We start from the raw sequence: 9,807 nt of genomic DNA on the forward strand, positions 1-9,807 counted from the left end.
CCTGCAATTAATCAACATTGGGACCTTAGGAGAAATGGATCAGGGAATCAGCTCAGGGGATTGTAGGACCTGCCAATTCTACCCATCCAGGCATTGAAGGTAAATTATAAACTATCGGGAGATTCCATAAGCCACCATTTCCCTGCAAATAACTCAGGAGGAAAGTTCAAGTCAGCAGAGATACAAGTTACTCAGAAGGTACAAAGTACATCCAGGGTTCCTTAAAGAACAGATACATCATCCCAGGCCAGATGCTCTCTACAACAAGGTTGCCAGATTTAGCAAATAAAAATACAGAACACCCAAGTACACTGGAAGTTCAGATAAGTAACAATTTTTTAGTGTGTGTCCCAGGCAATATTTGGGACACTGTTAAAATAATTTGTTACCTGAAATTCAAATGTAACTGGGCATTGTATGTTTTTCTGGCCCAGGAATGACAGGGGTGGTGCTGAAAGGGTCGGTGCTGAAAGCGTCACAGCTCAAATTCCAGAGGTCTCACACTGGTGGCCTCCAGGCTCTATGAGGCTCACGAATGTGAGTTGTTCAGTCTTCACTGTTGATAAAATTGGAATCAGTAGCCAACATTTTAAGGATTTCTGGCTTTCTTTAAAAACTGGAAGCTCCGGCCATGCTGGTAGCAGCTGCCCCATTATAGTAACATAAAGACAACAGAAGGGAATGTGGAAGAGTGAAAATTAATTACCGATAATGTTAGATTGAAAGGATCATGGGCAAATTTGGTTTTGGTTGGTTTGTTACACAATGAGTGGTGGTCACAAGATCAGTAACCCGAGCTTTAGGCCTGGGGAGCTCGATCTTTCTCAGGTTCCCCACAGTGCTGGCTGCAGAATCTGAAAAGCTGGCCCAACCACCATGCTCCTCTGAGCCATCTTCCCTCCTCCTAACCGAGGCTTCACGTTCATGTTGGAGAAATGCGTGCGCACAGCGCCCCCTGCAGACACAGCCTGGAGATGCAAGTTCTAGAAGGAACAAAATCAGTTCAGTTCAGTTCAGTCACTCAGTCGTGTCCGACTCTTGGCGACCCCGTGGACTGCAGGACGCCAGGCCTCCCTGTCCATCACCAACTCCTGGAGCTTGCTCAAACTCATGTCCATCGAGTCGATGATGCCATTCAACCATCTCATCCTCTGTCGTCCCCTTCTCCTCCTGCCTTCAATCGTCCCCAGCATCGGGGTCTTTTCCAGTGAGTTGGTTCTTCACATCAGGTGGCCAAAGTATTGGAGTTTCAGCTTCAGCATTAGTCCGTCCAATGAATATTCAGGGCTGATTTCCTTTAGGATGGACTGGTTGGATCTCCTTGCAGTCCAAGGGACTCTCAAGAGTCTTCTCCAACACCCCAGCTCAAAAGCATCAATTCTTCTGCACTCAGCTTTCTTTATAGTCCAACTCTTACATCCATACATGACTACTGGAAAAACAATAGCTTTGACTAGACGGACCTTTGTTGGCAAAGTGATGTCTCTGCTTTTTTAATATGCTGTTTAGGTTGGTCATAGCTTTTCGTCGAAGGAGCAAGCGTCTTTTAATTTCATGGCTGCAGTCACCATCTGCAGTGATCTTGGAGCCCCCCAAAATAAAGTCAGTCACAGTTTCCATTGTTTCCCCATCTATCTGGCATGAAGTGATGGGACCGGATGCCATGATCTTCATTTTCTGAATGTTGAGCTTTAAGCCAACTTTTTCACTCTCCTCTTTCACTTTCATTAAGAGGTTCTTCAGTTCTTCTTCACTTTCTGCCATAAGGGTGGTGTCATCTGTGTATCTGAGGTTATTGATCTTTCTCCTGGCAATCTTGATTCCAGCTCGTGCTTCATCCAGCCTGGCATTTCACATGATGTACTCTGCATATAAGTTAAATAAGCAGGGTTGGCAATATACAGCCTTAGTGAACTCCTTTCCTGATATGGAACCAGTCTATTGTTCCATGTCCAGTTCTAACTGTTGCTTCTTGACCTGCATACAGATTTCTCAGGAGGCAAGTAAGGTGGTCTGGTATTCCCATCTTAAAGTTCTTAAAGAACTTTCCACAGTTTGTTGTGATCCACATAGCCAAAGACTTTGACATAGTCAATAAAGCAGAAGTAGATGTTTTTCTGGAACTCTCTTGCTTTTCCAATGATCCAACAGATGTTGGCAATTTGATCTCTGGTTCCTCTGCCTTTTCTAAATCCAGCTTGAACATCTGGAAGCTCACAGTTTATGTACTATTGAACCCTGGCTTGGAGAATTTGGGGCATTACTTTGCTAGTGTGTGAGATGAGTGCAGTTGTGCAGTAGCTTGGACATTCTTTGGCATTGCTTTTCTTTGGGATTGGAATGAAAACTGACCTTTTCCAGTCCTGTGGCCACTGCTGAGTTTTCCAAATTTGCTGGCATATTGAGTGTAGCACTTTCACAGCATCATCTTTTAGGATTTGAAATAGCTCCACTGGAATTCTATCACCTCCACTAGCTTTGTTTGTAGTGATACTTCCTAAGACCCACTGGACTTCACATTCCAGAATGTCTGACCCTAAGTGTGTGATCACACCATCGTGATTATCTGGGTCATGAAGATCTTTTCTGTACAGTTCTGTGTATTCTTGCCACCTCTTCTTAATATCTTCTGCTTCTGTTAGGTCCATACCACTTCTGTCCTTTATTGTACCCAACTTTGCAAGAAATTTTCCCTTAGTATCTCTGATTTTCTTGAAGAGATCTCTAGTCTTTCCCATTCTATTGTTTTCCTCTATTTCTTTGCATTGATCACTGAGGAAGGCTTTCTTATCTCTCCTTGCTATTCTTTGGAACTCTGCATTCAAATGGGTATACCTCTCCTTTTCTCCTTTGCCTTTAGCTTGTCTTTTCTCAGCTATTCGTAAGGCCTCCTCAGACAACCATTTTGCCTTTTTGCATTTCTTTTTCTTGGGAATGGTCTTGATGCCTGCCTCCTGTACCATGTCGTGAACCTCCGTCTATAGTTCTTCAGGCATTCTGTCTATGAAATCTAATCCCTTGAACCTATTTGTCACTTCCACTGTATAATCATAAGGGATTTGATTTAGGTCATACCTGAATGGTCTAGTGGTTTTCTCTACTTTCTTCAAATTCTAAGTCTGAATTTGGCAACAAGGAGTTCATGATCTGAGCCACAGTCAGCTCCCGGTCTTGTTTTTGCTGACTGTATAGAGCTTCTCCATCTTTGACTGCAAAGAACATAATCAATCTGATTTCGGTGTTGACCATCTGGTGATGTCCATGTGTAGAGTCTTCTCTTGTGTTGTTGGAAGAGGGTATTTGCTATGACCAGTGCGTTCTCTTGGTAAAACACTGTTAGCCTTTGCCCTGCTTCATTCTGTACTCCAAGGCCAAATTTGCCTGTAACTCCAGGTATCTCTTGACTTCCTACTTTTGCATTCCAGTCCCCTATAATGAAAAGGACATCTTTTTTGGGTATTAGTTCTAGAAGGTCTTGTAGGTCTTCATAGAACCTTTCAATTTCAGCTTCTTCAGCATTACTGGTCGGGGCATAGACTTGGATTACTGTGATATTGAATGGTTTGCCTTGGAAATGAACAGAGATCATTCTATTGTTTTTGAGATTGCATCCAAGTACTGCATTTCGGACTCTTTTGTTGACTATGAGGGCTACTTCATTTCTTCTAAGGGATTCTTGCCCACAGTAGTAGAAATAATGGTCATCTGAGTTAAATTCACCCATTCCAGTCCATTTTAGTTCACTGATTCTTAAAATATCGATGTTCACTCTTGCCATCTCCTGTTTGACTACTTCCAATTTGCCATGAACTTCCTGATGTTCAAGCTGGTTTTAGAAAAGGCAGAGGAACCAGAGATCAAATTTCTAACATCCGCTGGATCATGGAAAAAGCAAGAGAGTTCCAGAAAAACATCTATTTCTGCTTTATTGACTATGCCAAAGCCTTTGACTGTATGGATCACAATAAACTGTGGAAAATTCTGAAAGAGATGGGAATACCAGACCACCTGACCTGCCTCTTCAGAAGTCTGTAGGCAGGTCAGGAAGCAATAGTTAGAACTGGACATGGAACAACAGACTGGTTCCAAATAGGAAAAGGAATTCGTCAAGGCTGTATATTGTCACCCTGTTTATTTAACTTATATGCAGAGTACATCATGAGAAACACTGGACTGGAAGAAACACAAGCTGGAATCAAGATTGCCGGGAGAAATCTCAATAACCTCAGATATGCAGATGACACCACCCTTGTGGCAGAAAGTGAAGAGGAACTAAAAAGCCTCTTGATGAAAGTGAAAGTGGAGAGTGAAAAAGTTGGCTTAAAGCTCAACATTCAGAAAACGAAGATCATGGCATCCGGTCCCATCACTTCATGGCAAATAGATGGGGAAACAGTGGAAACAGTGTCAGACTTTATTTTTCTGGGCTCCAAAATCACTGCAGATGGTGACTGCAGCCATGAAATTAAAAGACGCTTACTCCTTGGAAGAAAAGTTATGTCCAACCTAGATAGCATATTCAAAAGCAGAGACATTACTTTGCCAACAAAGTTCCGTCTAGTCAAGGCTATGGTTTTTCCTGTGGTCATGTATGGATGTGAGAGTTGGACTGTGAAGAAGGCTGAGCACCGAAGAATTGATGCCTTTGAACTGTGTTGTTGGAGAAGACTCTTGAGAGTCCCTTGGACTGCAAGGAGATCCAACCAGTCCATTCTGAAGGAGATCAGCCCTGGGATTTCTTTGGAAGGAATGATGCTAAAGCTGAAACTCCAGTACTTTGGCCACCTCATGTGAAGAGTTGACTCATTGGAAAAGACTCTGATGCTGGGAGGGATTGGGGGCAGTAGGAGAAGGGGACGACAGAGGATGAGATGGCTGGATGCCATCACTGACTCGATGGACACGAGTCTGAGTGAACTCCAGGAGTTGGTGATGGACAGGGAGGCCTGGCGTGCTGTGATTCATAGGGTCGCAAAAAGTCGGACACGACTGAGCGACTGAACTGAACTGAATTTGCCTTGATTCATGGACCTAGCATCCAGGTTCCTATGCAATATTGTTCTTTACAGCGTCGGACTTTACTTCCATCACCAGTCACATCCACAACTGGGCATTGTTTTTGCTTTGGCTCCATCTCTTCATTCTTTCTGGAGTTATTTCTCCACTGATCTCCAGCAGCATATTGGGCACCTACCGACCTGGGGAGTTCATCTTTCATTGTCCTATCTTTCTGCCTTTTCATACTGTTCATGGGGTTCTCAAGGCAAGAATACTGAAATGGTTTGCCATTCCCTTCTCCAGGGGACCACGTTTTTCCAGAACTCTCTACCATGACCCATCCATCTTGGGTGGCCCTACACAGCATGGCTCATAAGTTCTTTGTTAGACAAGGCTGTGGTCCATGTGATGAGTTTGATTAGTTTTCTGTGATTGTGGTTTGCCTTTTGTCTGCCCTCTGACGGGTAAGAAGAGGCTTATGGAAGCTTCCTGATGGGAGAGACTGACTGTGGGGGAAACTGGGTCTTGTTCTGATGGGTGGGGCCATGCTCAGTGTATCTTTAATTTTTTGTTGATGGGCAGGGCTATGTTCCCTCCCTGTTGTCTGACCTGAGGCCAAACTATGGTGGAGGTAATGAAGGTAATGGCGACCTCCTTCAAAAGGTCCCATGCATGTACTGCGGCACTCAGCACCCCTGACCCTGCAGCAGGCCACCGCAACCCACACCTTCACTGGAGACTCCTGGACATTCCCGGGCAAGTCCGGGTCAGTCTCTTGTGGGGTCACTGCTCCTTTCTCCTGTGTCATGGTGCACACAACGTGTTGTTTGTGCCCTGCAAGTCTGTTTCCCCAGTCCAGTGTAAGTTCTGGCGGCTCCATGGTGGGTTAATGGCAACCCTCCAAGAAGGCTTATGCCATACCCAGGTCTGCTGCACCCAGGGCCCCTGCCCCTGCGGCAGGCCACTGCTGGCCTACACCTCTGCAGGAGACGCTCAACACTCAAAGGCGGGTCTGGCTCAGTCTCTGTGGGGTCTCCTGGTGTGCACAAGGTTTTGTTTGAGCCCTCTGAGCATCTCTGGTGGATATGGGGTTTGATTCTAAATGCAATTTCGTCCCCCTACCATCTTACTGGGGCTTCTCCTTTGTCCTTGGACGTGGGGTATCCTTTTTTGGTGGGATCCAACATTCTCCTGTGCATGGTTTTCAGCAGCAAGTTGTAATTCTGGAGTTTTTGCAGGAGAAGATGAGTGCACATCCTTCTACTCCGCCACCTTGTAGATGTTTTAGGGATAAAACAGGGTAGTAGTAAACAAAGGTGGGGTATGGATTAAAGAGAAAATAATTAACAGTGTCGCACATGGTAAGCGCTCAATGAGCTCACTTCTTCCATCACTCCAACACAGATCTTCTTCCATGTCAATGTGGCAGGAAGATTTTATTCACTAGATATGAATTATGTTTTGGGGCTTCCCTGACAGCTCAGTGGTTAAGGCTTTGCCTTTCCCTGAAGAGAGTATGGGTTTGATCCCTAGTCAGGGAACTATGATCCCAGGTATTTCCAGACAAAAGGCCAAAACATCAAACAGAAACAATATTGCAACAAATTCAATAAAGATTTTTAAAGTGGTCCACATTGTAAAAAAAAAAAAAAGAACAGAGGGGATGTGGGCAACAGCATTAAAAAAAAAAAGAATTGCGTGTCTCTTATGTGCCAGGCCTGGGCTAAGTGCTTTACAGACCTGATTTTACTGACGCTTACAACTCTCTGAAGCAGGTGTTGTTATGAATCCCATTTCACAGATGAGGAAACTGAGGCTTATAGAAGTAAAGAAGGTGCCTAAGGTCCCTCAGCTAAGAGGACAAAGAAGTAGGATGAGTCTGGAGCATCAAATGTTTAGTGAGACTGAAGCTGGGGAGACAAGATGCAAAAAGTTTGAGCAGCTAAGGCCTAACATTGCCTGCGGAGTTCAAAGAAGCAGTAATATCAAAGGTGAGAGATTCAAGCTGGGTGGAAGCTCTCTAGCGAATGTCCCCAACCCTGGCTGGTAGGCATTCGGGGCCACTTCTGACCTCAGAGGTGTTTCACCAAGGAAGTCAGAAGAATTTGAACTTGTAAGAACTGGAAATTGGCTCCTTCCTATAAGACTGCATTTCCATAAGAGGCTGCCATTAAGTCAAGGGTTATAGACTCAAGAGCCAGACTGACTGGGTTTGAATCCTGGCTCTATTACTTACAGGCTGTGTAACTTTAGACAAGATGTTTTCTCTCTCTGAGACTGATCCTTCAACTGACATATTTAATAATACAATCTACCTCACACAGTTGTTGGAAGAATAATGTTTTATTACATGTGAAGAACTGTAATTAACACACAGTAAGAGCACAATAAATGTTAGCCATTTGCTGTTTAGTTGCTAAATGGTGTCCGACTCTTTTCAATTCCATGGACTGTAGCCTGCCTGACACCCCTGTCTGTGGGATTCCCACATCCCCTATTACTACAAGGGCAAGTATATTAAAGAGGGAAAAACACCAATGTGGGGAAATAGAAAGCACATGACCTGCCTAAAAACATACACACAAGGACTTCCCTACTTGTTATGACTCCACGCTTCCAATGCAGGGGGCACAGGCTCAATCCCTGCTCCGCGAGATCCCACACGCCCACACGCCATGGGACAATGAAGCCCAGGCACCACAACCACCTGTGCCTGGAACCCGTGCTCCCCAACAAAGAAACCACTGCGGTGAGAATCCTGTGCAGCCCTAGAGAGCAGCCCTGTTCACCTGCACTAGAGAAAAGCCCGCTCGCAGCAGCGAACACCCAGCGCAAACCAAAAATAAATAAATGAGCTAAAATAAAAACATACATACACACGTTACTCAGCCACAGCCAATTATAAGGTAAGAAAATGGGCCCACTCTGACCAGATCTTCCAAATTTTCCTTGAGAAGCCACACTGGCCTCCTTTCTAACAAGCAGGTTTTCACCTCAAAGCCTTTGCACTGGTCTCTTCTATCCCACCGATAAACCACTCACTCCCTGATCTTGTTCAGCTCTGTACTCAGATGTGCAACTTTACATTTCTATTCCTTTTCCTCACTTTAGTTTTCTCTATTGCACTTTATTAAATATCATAACTCAGTGCATTATTTTTTACTGTTCCTCCCTCTACTAGCAATGTCATGTCCCACGCAGGCAAGTTATTTTTTCCCAGTACTGTATCTGTAGCACCTAGGAACAGAGCCTGACACATGGTAGATACCTGATAAAGTTACAGAATGGATCACGAGTGCATTTTCTTAAGAAACATTCTGTGGACTCAATATGTCTTCAGGTTTCCCATTTGAGTGATGGTTCAAGGATTCATTTAATCAGTTTTGCCTCACTGAGCACCTAGTATGTGCAAGAAACAGCTTTAGAAACTGTAGGGGATGCAAAGAGCAGAAAATATTTGTTATGGTAAAAGGCAGTAAGTTGTAGACAGAAATGGCGTCAAATTTTAAGTCAGGGTGTGTGACCTGATTCTGTCTCATACAGATTTGGGGAAGCTCTCTGAGCCTTAGTTTCCTCATCTATGCAATTAGACTGGGGACCATGGTAGTTCTCTCCTCACAAGGCTGTTGTAGAGTAACAAGCGTGCAGGTCAAGGGACTTAGCAGTCCCACAAGGCACTCAGTAACATTTAGAGTGACCTACTTTGGGCCAGGCACTGTCACGTGCCATGGAGGGGCCACAAAGGACTGAAAGCTGCTTTCTACATGGAGTAATGCAGGTCTCTAATGCAGGGAGATAGATGATACATGTGCTACATAAACATATAATGTATGTATACTGTATATGCATTGGCACCACTTGTTACACAGTGAAAGACAAAGGGGATAGAAAGTGGGGGGGATGATTGTTTACTATAGGTCCCCAGAGAAGGTGGCGTTTACGAACCATGCAGGGGCTAGGGCTGGTCATTCCAGATTGGAGTGAACCTGAAGGACAGTTAAGAGATCTCATATGGCTCAAAGAAGGAAAAGAGATGAGGTCAGAGGTTACAGTGAGGAAGATGGTCCAGGCCATTGACTCCACCTGTTACCAACCATGTAAGGTGGAGAGAGGACAGGTGGGAGAGTATATTCACAGCATACAGAGAATAGATGGTGGATCCAACAGTAAAGAATCTGCCTGCAATGTGGGGAGACCTAGATTATCCCCGGGACAGGAAGTCACCCAGAAGGGAATGACTACCCATGACAGTAACAGTCTAGTCAAAGGTATGGTTTTTTCAGTAGTCATGTATGGATTGAGTTGGACTATGAAGCTGAGCACTGAATTGATGCTTTTGAAATATGGTGTTGGAGAAGACTCTTGAGAGTCCCTTGGACTGCAAGATCAAACCAGTCAATCCTAAAGGAAATCAACCCTGAATATTCATTGGGAACTGATGCTGAAGCAGAAACTCCCAATACTTTAGCTACCTGATGATGCTCATTGGAAAAGACCCTGATGCTGGGAGATTGAAGGCAGAATGGAACAGAGCATGAGATGGTTGGTTGGATGGCATTACCGACTCGATGGACTTGAGTTTGAGCAAGCTCTGGGAGCTGGTGATGGACAGGGAACCTTGGTGTGCTATAGTCTATGGGGTCACAGAGTCCAGACATGACTGAGCAACTGAACTGACAGTATTTCTGCCTGAAGAATTTCATGGACAGAGCCTGGTGGGGGCCGTGGCCAACACTTTCTGTGTGGGATCCACCTTTTAACTCAGTATCATTTGGTTCAAAGTCTTTCTAATGACTCAAGAGAACAGCA

The sequence above is a fragment of the Bos indicus x Bos taurus genome, chromosome 13 (genome assembly GCF_003369695.1).
Source record: "Bos indicus x Bos taurus breed Angus x Brahman F1 hybrid chromosome 13, Bos_hybrid_MaternalHap_v2.0, whole genome shotgun sequence".
Taxonomy (NCBI): Eukaryota; Metazoa; Chordata; class Mammalia; order Artiodactyla; family Bovidae; genus Bos; species Bos indicus x Bos taurus.